The following is a 15,411-nucleotide window of genomic DNA, read 5'->3' on the forward strand; positions in this document are numbered from 1 at the left end:
TCACCAGGAACTCCAGTTCTCCTTGTTATCATGCACTTTCCCTCCTCTAGTCCAGCAGTGGCTCAGTCAGTAGGGGCTTGGACTGGGAATCGTAGGGTCGCCGGTTCAAGTCCCGAACAGACTTCAAATATGGAAAGTGGACTGCTAATTAGAGAGGTCCCAGTTCACCTCCTAAGCCCTGCTGTGGTGCCCTTGAGCAAGGCACCGGACACCTCCAATCCCCCCTCCCCATTGCTCCCCGGGCTGCTGCACAATAGCTGCCCACTGATCCTAGTACTAGGATGGGTTAAATGCAGAGGACTATTTCACTGTGTGCATGTGTGTGACTGATAAAGAGGGTTTCATCCTCCGATTCTATCATCTTTATACAAATGAGGCTTCTGAATATCTTGATAGGCTTTTAAAATTCCTTCCATCATTTTAATAACACCTTTGCATTTGCAATGTTGTACGTTATTGGATGTTTGTGTTGCCTGTGATGGTACTTTATCACAATGGCTCTGGCTATGAATTTAACTGAGATCGCTGTCACACCTAAAAGTCTGTCTCGTGGCTTCCTGCTCTTATATTCTATCAAGTCACCAGACGCCTTGACATTTCTAAGGCGTTTTCTTTCCCTGATATTTGTTTTTCTCAGTTTTTGTTGACTTGCTTGGCCTCAGATGGTGTGAAGATATTGTGCAATGGGTTTCATAAAAAAAAAAAAGGAAACAATAGTCAAAACAAATCGAACAAAAGAAGTAAAACTCAAATTAAATAATAACCAACTTAGGCGGTCTTCCTTTCCTTCTATTTTAGGCTTGTATAACTTTGAAACTTAAAGGTGCCATAGAGTGCATCTATCTGGTATTCTAAATTGTTCTCTGATGTCTACAAAGAAGGTGTATAACTTTAGTTGATCCAACAAATGTCCAGATGCTGGTTTTACAGGCCCATTTACAGCCCTATGATTTGGTCCTAGAATGAAACGAGCTGAATTGCCTTATTTGGGGCTCATTTAAATAATGATGACGAGCTCTGCTCTGATTGGCTGGTTTACAAGGAGCAACCCATGGCTGCCTCAGAGCCCACAGATGTAAGTGAAGTTCCCGAAACTGTGAGAGATTAACCATGGAGGCTATTGGCATCCAACCTTACATGATTGAGCCTTTATCGGAGGAGGAAACCGATGAGTTTGAAGAACAGCCAGTTAGTCGGAGATCGGAGAGCAACGTTACGGAGTGGTAAGTGTTAGCGTTAGTGTTTCCAGCAGCTGGTGTATGCAGATGTTGGGGCTGGACTACCGTGTGTGACGTAACACACAGGGATCGTTGTAATTCGCCCGTTTAACCGCTGTGATATGCATATTCATGATTTGCACGTGAAGGAGGAAACAATGGTGTTTGAGGTTCACGGTATGTCAGTTCAAAGTACCGAACCCTCCTTATTCAACTCTGCCAAGGTGAATACAGTTTTCATTCTATGGCACCTTTAAACAATTAAAAAACTGTGCCTCAACGGTGTCTTTTCGACAGGTTGGCTTTTTAGAGAATGGCGCCGTGGGAATTGTAGTCCTTTATACTGATGTGACTACAGACGCCACACAGACATTAAGCGGGTAAAAACTATTTCTACCATAGCTGTTTATATCTCCGTGAATTAATTCATTTGAACACTCCACGTTTGTCCCCTGCCGCTCATTTTGTTTGACACAACTTGCTAACTTCTCCTCCAGTAACCAGAACAGGAAAAGATGCCTAAATATACGCTTTGGTGCAAACTGCGTTCACACCAGCCCAACGAACCGCACCAAGGGCTGAAACGCCAGGGTTCGATTCAACCGTACTAAACCGTACTGGTGTGAACGTGACCTTAGACAACAAAAACAACCAATAACATCTTATCTTATCTAAGTATAATAAGAATCTAAATTGAAGGTAGAATCTAAATTGAATCAGACCCTGTCTTGCTCCTTGTAACTATTTTCAGAAATTCTCATGGACTTTGATTATGGATACTTTTTATTTATTCTTATCTAAAAGCAGAGGGACGATAGCTCTACATAACTAATGAGTGTTTTTAAGTCCACTGTTTCACATCAGTTGGTTCTGTTCAAACATTCATGCATGCACAGACAGATGGATCCTCAGTTTTTGGTGCATAACCACTGATATGTAAAAAAAATATGGCTTCCCATTCATTGTTACTTGTTGTGTTACCCTTGTTGCTGGGTAAAGTCGCGCTCCAGCAGCACCTGTGAGATTTGGAGATGTAATCTTTATACGCGAGCCAGATCAGATTGAGCAAACTAAACACGGCTGGTGTGAACGCGACCTTCAACAACAAAGAACATCTTATCTTATGTAAGAATGCAAAATTAAAGGTAGACTCTAAATTGAATCAGACCCTGTCTTGCTCCTGCACCACCCTTAAAAAGAGCTTTGCATTAATAAAGGTATCCCATTTTTTAGTGCAGCCCGGTCTTCAAGTACGTCTGGAGAGAAGTGTAATCGGCACAACCCTCCCCTACAGATCTGTCAGAGACTCAGATCAGAAGTGAATGAATAATTCTTTCCCTGCTGATTCTCTGCATACATAGAGTGTTTTCACAGCAGCGACTCGTTTCCCATCCTCCCTCGCCGAGGAGAACACGAACATTACAGCGAACATGAGTAAACTTGTTTTTGGCGCATCTCCATCTTCCAGCTGCGAGACAGAAGAGTAAACGGAGACACTGAGACACTGAGACTCCACCCGGCAGGTCTCACAGATCTGAGAGGATGAGATCCACTGAAGCTCTGTCCTGACATGTTTCCGTTGTTATCTTTTGATTGTTTTGTTTAAGGGCTGTTTTAACTTTAAACATCTTGTTCTCAGCGTGTTTAAATGACAGTCAAATACTTTTGTCTGGAATGTGTAAAACATAAGTGGATGATTTGAAGCTTCTTGATTTAGTCATCTTTCTCCCTGACGGTGAACTACAGTATTGTCTTTATGGAATTTCTCCTCTGAACTGCCAGGAACTAAATCATTGAGCTGAACAATGTTCTTTTTGGCTGTTTTTGAATCAGTTTACGTCTTAAGAGGGAAAAAAATACAAACTTTAATCCGATTTTCTATGAATTGAGGTTAGATTCATTTTCAATTTCCATCAAAATTGCATGCAAATATTAACCAAATTTCCAGAAAACCAGTGAAAGAAAATGTGTTTTTACATCCACAGATAAAAGATGTTCCTCGAGAACACAAAAGCTTTAAGGAAAACATACAATCGGATCGGCCTATATTTGCTCTTGTAAATAAACCCTAAGTTAGTGCGACTAAAGCACAACAGAGGAAGAGAATACAACGCCGTGAGGTCAGTGAAATAGCTCAAGTCGAAGCTCAAGACCTGGAAAACATTATGGAAATATGACATCTCTGTTTGTTACTGTTATTGATGTGAGGCAGGGTACGGTCTCCACATCGCTCCCCTCTGATCTCATGTTTTTAGATCATCACTTTAAGGCACATCATTAACTCACTAAACTCAAACAACAGGAAAAAGGTTTCTTTAAATTTAGGTTCTTTTTTTTTTACACAAAGTGAAGATGTGCAGGCGGACGGAAATGCACTTTTAAAGTGTGGTGTTCATTTTGATATATTTAAAGGTTTTGGATGCCGTGTTTATCAGATACAATTAGAAAATGTGTGTGTGTGTGTGTGTGTGTGTGTGTGTGTGTGTGTGTGTGTGTGTGTGTGTGTGTGTGTGTGTGTGTGCAACAGTGAGGTCAGGACACACATGTGCAGATTCTCCCTGCAGAATGACAACATGAGGTCGGTGTAACGGAGCGAAAGGTGACCCACAGGATTTAGTTTCATACGTTCACCACTTGTGCTTCCTCACGCACACACACACACGCACACACACACACACACACACACACACACACACACACACACACACACACACACACACACACACACACACACACACACACACACACACACACACACACACACACACACACACACACACACACACAAAATGGAATGTGATGTACAGTGAAATGTGAGTCTGTGGGTACAGCTGGGTGTGTGTTATGATGTGATGTACTTGGCCGAAAGAATGAAAACACAGCCTTCAAGAAAAGCATTCACACCGCGAGTCTCTAATTGCAACTGTCACACACACTCACACACACACACACACACACACACACACACACACACACACACACACACACACACACACACACACACACACACACACACACACACACGTCTCTTTTCTCGACGCCTGATAGGGGAAAGACTTCTAACTTGTCTCAAACACATTTCCTTAATTCTGCTTTCCTAAGTTTTGAGGATAAAGGGAAACGGGGATGCATTTGAGGGTATTTTAACTCATCGTGTAAATCCAGCCAATGGGAACACTGGAGCCGAGTCAGCTGTTACTGTAGGTGTATTGCTAGAATAATTGAAGTTGTGTTGAAAAGGTCACTCAGTTGTAGATATGCTGTTTACTGACAGCTTACAAAGTGTTTCTGGTCCATTTTATCCCAGTTCCCTGTCCCCGGGGCCCGGTGTGTGTGTTGGGAACTTGTAACTCACAGATGTGACTGCGCCCTGTCCATGATGTGGTTTTCTGTCTTCATTGATCACAGATTGCAGACCTCAGTGTCTCTTCTTCTTCTTCTTCTTCTTCTTCTTCTTCTTCTTCTTCTTCTTCTTCTTCTTCTTCTTCTTCTTCTTCTTCGGTGGTGGTGTGTTGTAAGAGGGAAGAGGGGTTTTTGAAACTTTGTTTTTGGAACGTTATTTCGTTCTTCTTTTTCTACTGTGTTTGATTGTATGATCATTTGTTGGGTTATTTGTAGTTTTTGTAAAGTAGGTTAGTTGGTTTTCACGAGTGGTTTTCCCGTGCCTCGTGGCGGGGATGACGCCCTCTGGGACGCCATCCGTGTCTCTGAGACACGGAGTGCGGTTGGTGGCTCAGGCCTCCAGCACCGTGGAGCAGGTGCTGCTGGCTGTGGGGGATCAGGTCGGTCATGGAAACATTTGTTATGCTTCCCGCATGAATAAAGCGGTCGTGGTATTTCTAAAAGACCAGAAATACGTCACGGAACTCATCGAGAGCGGATTAACCCTAGATGAGGAATTTATTCAGGTTTCACCGCTGGCGACACCGTCCACGCGGATCACCGTTTCCGGCGTTCCTCCGTTTATCCCGAATGAAGCGCTGGAACGGGAGCTGAAGCGGTTTGGTAAGTTTGCCAGTAATCTCCGCACTGTTGCTCTGGGGTGTAAAGATGAAAAACTGAAACATGTTCAATCTCTGCGGAGACAAGTGTTCATGTTTCTGAATTGTCCCACTCAGACACTCGATGTGTCTTTCCGTGTGAGACACGAAGATGGTTTCTACATGGTGTATGCCAGCTCTGGGAACGTTAAGTGTTTTGAGTGTGGGGAGTTGGGTCACAAACGCATTGCATGTCCACATAGACGGCACACCGCTCCACCTGGTGCGTCTGGGGCAGCTGATCCCAGGGCGGCTGAGCCCGACACGGGCCCTGGTGCGGGAACCAGTGCAGCGGGTGCTGCGGACTTAGTACAGACGAGTGTTGTGAGAGAAGAAACCGGGACGGTGGAGAGTGTGGTGAGTGGAGCTAAAAATGTGGGTACAGGTAAAAGGGCGGAGGATACTTTAGCAGGACAGGTGAGGACTGGTGCTGTGAGACAGGTGGAGGCTGTTGACACACAGCAGGAGCTGCCGGCTGGCTCTGAGCAGCAAGAAGAGCTGATACAGGCTCCAGAAAACAGTGAGGTAGCAGAGATGGACACAGATGGTGAGGGGGATTCTGACGGTGTTTCTGTTGCAGATAGTGTCTCTCAGAATACAGATTTATATTCTTTGGAAGAGATTAATGTCTTTTTGAATGAGTCTTTTGGCAAGTCAGTGGAAGTGAGGGATTTTTTTCCTGACACAAATAAGTTTCTTCAGACAGTGAGCACTCTCCAGAAAATTGTAGGGATGGATCTGTTGGATGAAAAGAAACGATATCGTCTCAGAAAACATGTCACTGCCATGAAAAAAGGTGCAGGAGGAAGCAAAAGGGGGAAGAAACTGAAAAAGTCCAAATAATTTCAGCATGATCATGCAACACTGGGTGTCTCCTCTCTGCTGTGTGTACCTGTCGGTTCTCTTTCTCTGTGTCTTTCCTCTAATGCAGGCTTTGAGGGTTGCTTCTTTAAACATTAACGGGGGTAGAAGTGCACAGAAAAGGGCTTTAGTGTCAGAGGTTTTCGATCAGAAAAAATTAGATGTGATCTTACTGCAGGAAACTCACAGTGACAGCCTGAATGAGACAGACTGGGGAATGTGGTGGGGGGGTCAGTATGTACTCAGTCATGGCTCTAACCTTAGTGCTGGGGTAGCTGTTTTATTCTCCCCCTCTTTAAATGTTAAGCTTGTTTCCAGCACGGAGATAGTGGCAGGTAGAGTCTTGATGGTGAAAGTGGAACTTCTACAGTTTATTTTCACTTTTATTAATATTTACGCACCCAATCAAGGCCCTGAACGCTTATCTTTGTTTCAGGTTCTAAAAGACAAGCTAGACACAAGTGCACAGGGGGAGTGTGTTATACTGGGGGGGGACTGGAACGCTTGCACCAATGTCACTTTAGACAGAATAGGACAAGAGCCTCATCCTCAGTCTTCCCTTTTATTGTCACAGGTGATCAGAGAGGCTGACTTAGTGGATGTGTGGAGGATGAAACATCCCTCAGTAAAACAATACACCTGGGTGAGAATGCTAGTTGGAGGCGTTAGTGCAGCCAGGTTAGATAGATTTTACATGTCTGCCTCTTTTATCGCTCGAGCAGTGAACTGTCACATCCAACCTGTTGGTTTCACAGATCATCATCTAATTTCCTTAGATTTGGTTTTATCCACTGCAGGAAAACCTAGATCGTTCTGGCACTTTAATGTTAATATTTTACAAGATTTCAATTTCTGTGACAATTTTAAATTGTTCTGGCTTAACTGGAAATCAGAGAGAAACTCTTTTCCTTCCCTGAGTCAGTGGTGGGAGGTAGGAAAGGCTCAGATTAGAGTTTTCTGCCAACAGTATACATCCTACTCCACTGCAAACATTAGAAGGGCTATAGAGCAGTTAGAGAGGGAGATCAGCGAGTTAGAGAGGGTGTCTGTTGAAAACATAGAACAGTCCCTCCTAAAAAAACAACAGCTTAACTGTTTTCTTCAGGAGAAAGCCAAAGGAGCTCTGATCAGAGCCCGTTTTACTTCCATGAGAGACATTGATGCACCAACCACCTTTTTCTTCAACCTGGAGAGGTCTGTGGGCCAAAGGAAACAGATGGTGTGTTTACGTCTTCCCGATGGACAAGTAACCTCTGAACCTGCTGAGATGAGGAGACACGCAGTGTCCTTCTACACAGACCTGTTCAAAGCCGAAGGTTGCGATGTGGAAGCTGCTGATGAACTTCTTCAGGGTCTTCCACAGTTGAGTTCAGCAGAAAGTGACACCCTGGGTTCTGACATTACTCTGGAGGAACTGACCTCTGCAGTGACACAGATGGCCTCCGGCAAGGCTCCAGGTATAGATGGCTTACCTGCAGACTTTTTCAAACACTTCTGGAGTATTTTAGGACATGACTTGTTGGACGTGGTTAAGGAGTCCTTTGGAAAAGGGGCTCTTCCAGCTTCCTGTAGGCGTGCGGTGATTTCACTGTTACCTAAGAAAGGAGATTTAACCCTGCTGAAGAACTGGAGACCTGTGGCCCTGTTATGTACAGACTATAAGATACTGTCAAAGGTCTTAGCCAACAGGCTGAAGTGTTTTATTGAACTTCTTATTGGAACTGATCAGACATATTGCATTCCTGGCAGATCAATTGTGGACAATTTGTTTTTGATGAGAGACACTTTTGACGTCTGTGAGCTGTATAACCTAAATGTTGGTATCATTTCTATTGACCAGGAGAAGGCGTTTGATCGTGTTGATCACTCCTTTCTGTTTGCCACATTGCAGGCTTTTGGTGTTGGGGAGAATTTTTTGTCCTGGGTGAAGTTGCTGTACAGTGATGCATGTTGTATTGTGAAGGTGGGGGGAGGGCTGAGCAGACCTGTACCAGTTAAAAGGGGGATCAGGCAGGGCTGCCCTATCTCAGGCCTATTATACAGTATTGCCATCGAGCCCCTTTTGAACAGGCTTAGGAACCGGCTGAGGGGCCTGTGTATGCCAGAGTCAGCTCAGGGCCCCCCTGTGGTTGTATCAGCTTATGCTGATGATGTCAGTGTATTTATCCAGGGTCAGCAAGACATCCAGGAGCTACAAGACAGTCTAGTTCTGTATGGCAACGCTGCTTCAGCCAAAGTTAACTGGGAGAAGAGCGAGGCTTGTTTGGTAGGTCAGTGGGGTGTAGAGAATAGGCCCAGTCTTCCTGGTAACCTCAGGTGGGGAAACAAGGGTTTAAAGGTCCTGGGAGTTTGGTTGGGGACTGGGGACATGGTGGCACAGAACTGGGAGGGAGTGCTGGGAAAAGTGCAAGCTAAATTATCTAAATGGAAATGGCTGCTACCCCAGCTGTCCTACAGGGGAAGAGTTCTCATAGCCAACAATCTGGTCGCCTCATCTCTGTGGCACAGACTCCAGGTAATAACCCCACCGCCGGACCTCATGAAACAACTGCAGCGGCTCCTTGTGGATTTCTTCTGGTCGGGACATCACTGGGTGCCAGCATCGGTCCTGTACCTACCTGTGGCAGAGGGGGGGCAGGGCCTTGTGGACATCACTGCTAGGACTGCTGCTTTTCGACTACAGGCAGCTCAGCGGCTGCTGTATGGGTCATCTCCCTGCTGGCTGGCTATGGCCCGACTGTTGCTTTGGAAGGCAGGGGGTTTTGGTTTTGATAAACATCTGTTTCTGCTCAAGGCCCCTGCGTACAAGATAACTGGACTTGCACCTTTTTACAGTTCAGTCATCAGTGCCTGGAAGATCCTGAGTTTTTCCAGACCACCTGACGCCCGTCCTGGGATGTGGCTGTTTGAGGAGCCACTGTTTGATAGTGGTTTTCTTTCTGGAACCCCCTTCTCTTCGGCCACCCTAAGGAGCGGCTTCATCAAAGCAGGAGTGGTAAAACTGGGCCATTTAACAGGGATCTCTACAGAAAGACTGGCTGAAGTGACAGGTGTTCGGTCAACCCGAGTTTTACAAAACTTGGTGGATGAGGTGTGGCATTCGCTGTCGCCATCCCACCGGACTTTCGCTCGGAATACGGATCTAGCTGACCAGTGGAGAAAGGGATACGAGTACATCTTCCCTCCCTTGAGTGTGGGTCCTGCGGTGGGGGAATGGAGAGAAGAGGAAGGTCTCCTGCTGTCCCTGAGGACTTTGACCCTTGGAACTTTTAGCTCCTGCAGTGGGAAGCAGCTATACTCTTGCTGTGTAAAGGTGCTCAACATCAGTTCACTTGCAGGCGTCAAGGAGTCGAGGTGGACAGATGTGTTTGGCTTGGGTTTTTCCCCTCAGGGCAGCTGGCGTATCCTGTATAAGTCTCCAGTCGAGAAACGGATGGCTGACATCCAATGGAGAATTATACATGGAGCAATTGCCACAAATAAATATAGAGCACATTTTGACCCAGGCACAAGGGGGGGCTGCCCGTTCTGTTTCATGACAGAAACATTGGAACATTTGGTAGTGTCCTGTCCCCGATTGGCTGGTGTAAAGCAAATGGTACAGGAGTGGGTGGAGGGATTAGGGGAGGTTTTCACCATACCACTATTTGTCCATGGCCCCAAATACACCCTGAAAAAGAGTAAACCTCTAGCTTTGGTAAATTTCTTGTTTGCTAATGCTAAGTTAGCGATCTGGAAAAGTCGGAAAAATCAACTTGCTGGAGTGGGATGGACAGATGTAGTGCTCTGTCTGAGGGGGCTGGTGGCAGCGCGTCTGAGGGTGGAGCATGCATACTACAAACTGACCAATAATCTGCAGGGTTTTTTGGATGTGTGGGCTGTTGGGCAGGTTCTGTGCTCACTTGGGGAGAACAACTCTTTAGTGCTGAATTTTTAGAAGATGTAGTTTGTAGTAGTGTGTGTGGTCTTTTATGGTAACAATGTTTAAATAATATTTATTTATTCATGAAAAACTGATGATTTTAATGGAATGTATTGTTTTTTTCTGACTTTTGTTGTGGGAAAAGACAAATAAAGTGTTTTTTAAAAATCAAAATCTTCTTCTTCTTCTTTCTTGTTCTTGTTCTTGTTCTTCTTCTTCTTCTTACAAATACAATAAGACATCTATTGAAGAAAACAAACAAAAAAACAAAAGCATATTTCAAGGTGTGAGTTCGTGTGTCATGATGTCAATCTGTTCGACAAAGGACAAAGCTTTAACCGCATCTCACAGTCTAAATCAACAACATGTTCCTATAGTGACAAATGAGCTCCTTGCTGTTGTGAAGGACATGGCTCAAAAGGTACTGACTGAGATGTATCATGAAGTATTGAAACCGGGAAAACGATACCCTCATCTGTCCTTACTGTACATTTCATTATAGCTGACCCTTTTACCCAAAGCCACCTACAGCGCAATCAACCATGAGGACACAGTCCTATTTGTAAGAGTCTGTATTTGACACCGGGGAGCACTGGTGGGGGTGTACGGTGCCTTGCTCAAGGAGGTGAACTCTCTCCAAGTACCAGTCCACACTGCATATTTCAGGTCAGCTCGGGGACTTGAACCAGCGACCCTCCGGCTACCAATCCAAGTCCCTACTGACTAACAACGGCCGGACCGTATGGTTTTCCTCGCAGCCGATCACCACAAACATTCAAAGTCAACTTTATTGTCAATCTTTCAATTTGTGTGTACGGACAGAAAGATCGAAATACTGTTTCCCACAGTCCCGAGGTATAACTAAGTAAAAATATACAAATATATATAAAAATATGTATATACATACACACCTCTAACACAAACTTATATGTATGTACAGCTCCAGAAAAAATTAAGAGACCACTCTAAATGTTTCTTAAATCTTTATCTCTACATGTGTGGCAGCCATTCCAGTGTCTGCTGAATTCCAACACAGAGAAATGTGGTCAGTAGTTTATAGAATACAATAACAAGAGTCCTTTAACTCAAAGACATTCCTATAAATAATAAAACAAGAGAAAATGATAATGCTGAAGTGGTCTCTTAATATTTTCCGAGGCTGTATACATAAATATATACACACACATGAAAAGGCATCAATAACAGAACCGATTTATACAAAATAACACAAACAGTAACTTCCAAAGTTTTCGGTCAGATATATAAAGAGAATGCACAACAGACTGTCCTTAGCAGCGTATAAAAAAAGTGACTGGTGCTGGGTTTCTGTGTCTGTGTGTGTGGGTGGGTGTTAAAGTTCAGTTCCAGTGGGGGCAGGATGGAGAGGTGGGAGGGAGGGGGAGAGACTACTGCAGCAGCTACAACCCATCCTACTGAGCTGCAACCAAAACGTCATCAAGTATGGCTTCACTTCTTCAAAAAAGCATACCTTAAACGTCAACTTTCACCTCTATTTTGTTTAAAGTTTGATTAAAGGTCTCCTATTACGCTATATTTCAACAATATGTTGTAGGGCAATATCTATACAATGTCTCTGAAGTGTTTTGATCAAAATACCAAACAGATCCCCCATTGTAGCATGCCTCATCCCCCTCTATTTCAGCCCTGTTCCTGAAGTGCTGATTCGGTGACGCTTTAAATTTGAGCTGAGCTGGCCACGCCCCTTTGGAGCTGAAGCTGGCCACACCCCTTTGGAGCTGAAGCTGGCCACACCCCTTTGGAGCTGAAGCTGGCCACACCCCTTTGGAGCTGAAGCTGGCCACACCCCTTTGGAGCTGAAGCTGGCCACGCCCCTTTGCAGCATCATGATCTCTCTGTCTGGAGAGAGAAGTTTCTACCGGAGAAACTCAACTAAACACTGCCGTGATTAAACCCCATATTATGTTCAAACCACATCCAGCATTATTTCTGAAACCCTTCTCGGTGTTTCCCACTAGAACAGAGACATTATATTATATAAACAACAACTCTCAGTCCCTCCTGCAGACATCCTGCTGAATACACAGACACACAGAGGTGCTGCGGAGGGGATTCAGCTCACTGCTGTATATGAGGGACGTTGTCATACGTCATAACCAAAGCAAATCTGGATCAGCTCGTTTGTGCCGTCGTTCTTAGAGATGTGGGTAAGGAGGAAAAGACAGAGGGTTGTATTTCCTGAACCTTTGTGAGTCTCCTTACACACCGGGGACACATATTTATGTATAACAGACAGCAATAAGTGCATTTTGCATAATAGGGGACCTTTAAAGTACAGTTAGAGAAAGGGGATGAGTCGAGAAATCCATCGGGGTTAACAACAGAAGTTACTGGTGTCCAACTTTCACATTCCCATTGGACAGAAGCACCGCAGCAAACACATCTAAACAATCTCAAGGCAGAACAGAGAGAAATAAAGTGTTTAGAGACCAGATAACTAAACACATGATCAAACTGCAGAAGGATGGCTCAGGAAAAACAAGTATTTATGTAGAAACAATGTTGGTGATTGGTGTTTGTATAAAGTACATTGCAGTGAAGTTAGAACTACTTCCTGTTTCATGGTGAAGTTTGATGTGGATCTGAGTCACTTTGAAAGGTTGCTTAAAGTTTGGTAGTAGCAGTTTCCAGTAGTTTGTTCTGGTACCGCTGAGGGAAGTTGCAACAGCTGAGAAGTTTCTGAAATGTGTCACACACTCATACGCACTCACACACACACACACACCCTTTAACCACAAGTTTATTATCGCAACAAGTACTTACTTTAACCCTAATCCTTGTCTTTCTCTTAAGCTAACCACACCTTCACCATAATATGAATAATGTTCCCGTACTTCAAACGTAATCATGTCAGTGAAACAAACGTGCGTCATATTCATACTGGTGTCCTCATACTGGTGTCCTCATACTGGAGTCTTCATACTGGAGTCTTCATACTGGTGTCCTCATACTGGAGTCCTCATACTGGAGTCCTCATACTGGAGTCTTCATACTGGAGTCTTCATACTGGAGTCCTCATACTGGTGTCCTCATACTGGAGTCTTCATACTGGAGTCTTCATACTGGTGTCCTCATACTGGTGTCCTCATACTGGTGTCCTCATACTGGAGTCTTCATACTGGAGTCTTCATACTGGAGTCCTCATACTGGTGTCCTCATACTGGAGTCCTCATACTGGAGTCCTCATACTGGAGTCCTCATACTGGAGTCCTCATACTGGTGTCCTCATACTGGTGTCCTCATACTGGAGTCTTCATACTGGAGTCCTCATACTGGAGTCTTCATACTGGAGTCCTCATACTGGAGTCCTCATACTGGTGTCCTCATACTGGAGTCCTCATACTGGAGTCCTCATACTGGAGTCTTCATACTGGAGTCCTCATACTGGAGTCCTCATACTGGAGTCCTCATACTGGTGTCCTCATACTGGTGTCCTCATACTGGTGTCCTCATACCGGAGTCCTCATACCGGAGTCTTCATACCGGAGTCCTCATACTGGTGTCCTCATACTGGAGTCCTCATACTGGAGTCCTCATACTGGACTCCTCATACTGGTGTCCTCATACTGGAGTCCTCATACTGGAGTCCTCATACTGGAGTCCTCATACTGGAGTCTTCATACTGGAGTCTTCATACTGGAGTCCTCATACTGGTGTCCTCATACTGGTGTCCTCATACTGGTGTCCTCATACTGGTGTCCTCATACTGGAGTCCTCATACTGGAGTCCTCATACTGGAGTCCTCATACTGGTGTCCTCATACTGGTGTCCTCATACTGGAGTCTTCATACTGGAGTCTTCATACTGGTGTCCTCATACTGGAGTCTTCATACTGGTGTCCTCATACTGGTGTCCTCATACTGGTGTCCTCATACTGGTGTCCTCATACTGGTGTCCTCATACTGGAGTCTTCATACTGGACTCCTCATACTGGAGTCCTCATACTGGTGTCCTCATACTGGAGTCTTCTTACTGGAGTCCTCATACTGGAGTCCTCATACTGGAGTCCTCATACTGGTGTCCTCATACTGGAGTCCTCATACTGGAGTCCTCATACTGGTGTCCTCATACTGGAGTCCTCATACTGGTGTCCTCATACTGGAGTCCTCATACTGGAGTCCTCATACTGGAGTCCTCATACTGGAGTCCTCATACTGGAGTCCTCATACTGGAGTCCTCATACTGGTGTCCTCATACTGGTGTCCTCATACTGGAGTCTTCATACTGGAGTCCTCATACTGGAGTCTTCATACTGGAGTCCTCATACTGGAGTCCTCATACTGGTGTCCTCATACTGGTGTCCTCATACTGGAGTCTTCATACTGGAGTCCTCATACTGGAGTCTTCATACTGGAGTCTTCATACTGGAGTCCTCATACTGGAGTCTTCATACTGGTGTCCTCATACTGGAGTCTTCATACTGGAGTCCTCATACTGGAGTCTTCATACTGGAGTCCTCATACTGGTGTCCTCATACTGGAGTCCTCATACTGGTGTCCTCATACTGGAGTCCTCATACTGGAGTCTTCATACTGGTGTCCTCATACTGGAGTCTTCATACTGGAGTCCTTCATACTGGAGTCCTCATACTGGAGTCCTCATACTGGAGTCCTCATACTGGAGTCCTCATACTGGAGTCCTCATACTGGAGTCCTCATACTGGAGTCCTCAGTCCTCATACTGGAGTCCTCATACTGGAGTCCTCATACTGGAGTCCTCATACTGGAGTCTTCATACTGGTGTCCTCATACTGGAGTCTTCATACTGGAGTCTTCATACTGGAGTCCTCATACTGGAGTCCTCATACTGGAGTCCTCATACTGGAGTCCTCATACTGTCCCTCCTTCACTACTTTTTGCTGTCGATGAAATCCAAAGTAGTCAAAATGAGAGTAAAGATTAAAGATAGGGAGGAGAGAGAAGCAAAGGGCAGTGAAAGAAAAAAATGGTTAAAAAAAACAAGTGAGAATATAATTTGAGTTTTACTTTAGGATATTCTCTTTGTTTTAGTTATGTTGGGTTCGGATTCACTTCATGGGTAATTGTGACCGCTTTTTGACAAACCAAGCATTCAATTGATTACTAATATTCCCAATAATCCATAATTATAATCAGGTTGTTAATTATAGTTGCTTATATCGGTTCAAAATGAGCTCCCCATCAACCATCTTCAGCAGAACATTCCTGCTTTTACATTTATCAATAATTAAAAGTAATCTAATGATATAATATAGAATGGTGTTACAGTTAAAGGGGCTCCTCTTTTCACCCTCTGTCTGAAACCAGAGCCCAGTCTGCTCTGATTGGTTAGCTGGCCGGCTCCGTTGTGATTG

The sequence above is a fragment of the Eleginops maclovinus genome, chromosome 1, assembly GCF_036324505.1.
Source record: "Eleginops maclovinus isolate JMC-PN-2008 ecotype Puerto Natales chromosome 1, JC_Emac_rtc_rv5, whole genome shotgun sequence".
In the NCBI taxonomy this organism is placed as follows: Eukaryota; Metazoa; Chordata; class Actinopteri; order Perciformes; family Eleginopidae; genus Eleginops; species Eleginops maclovinus.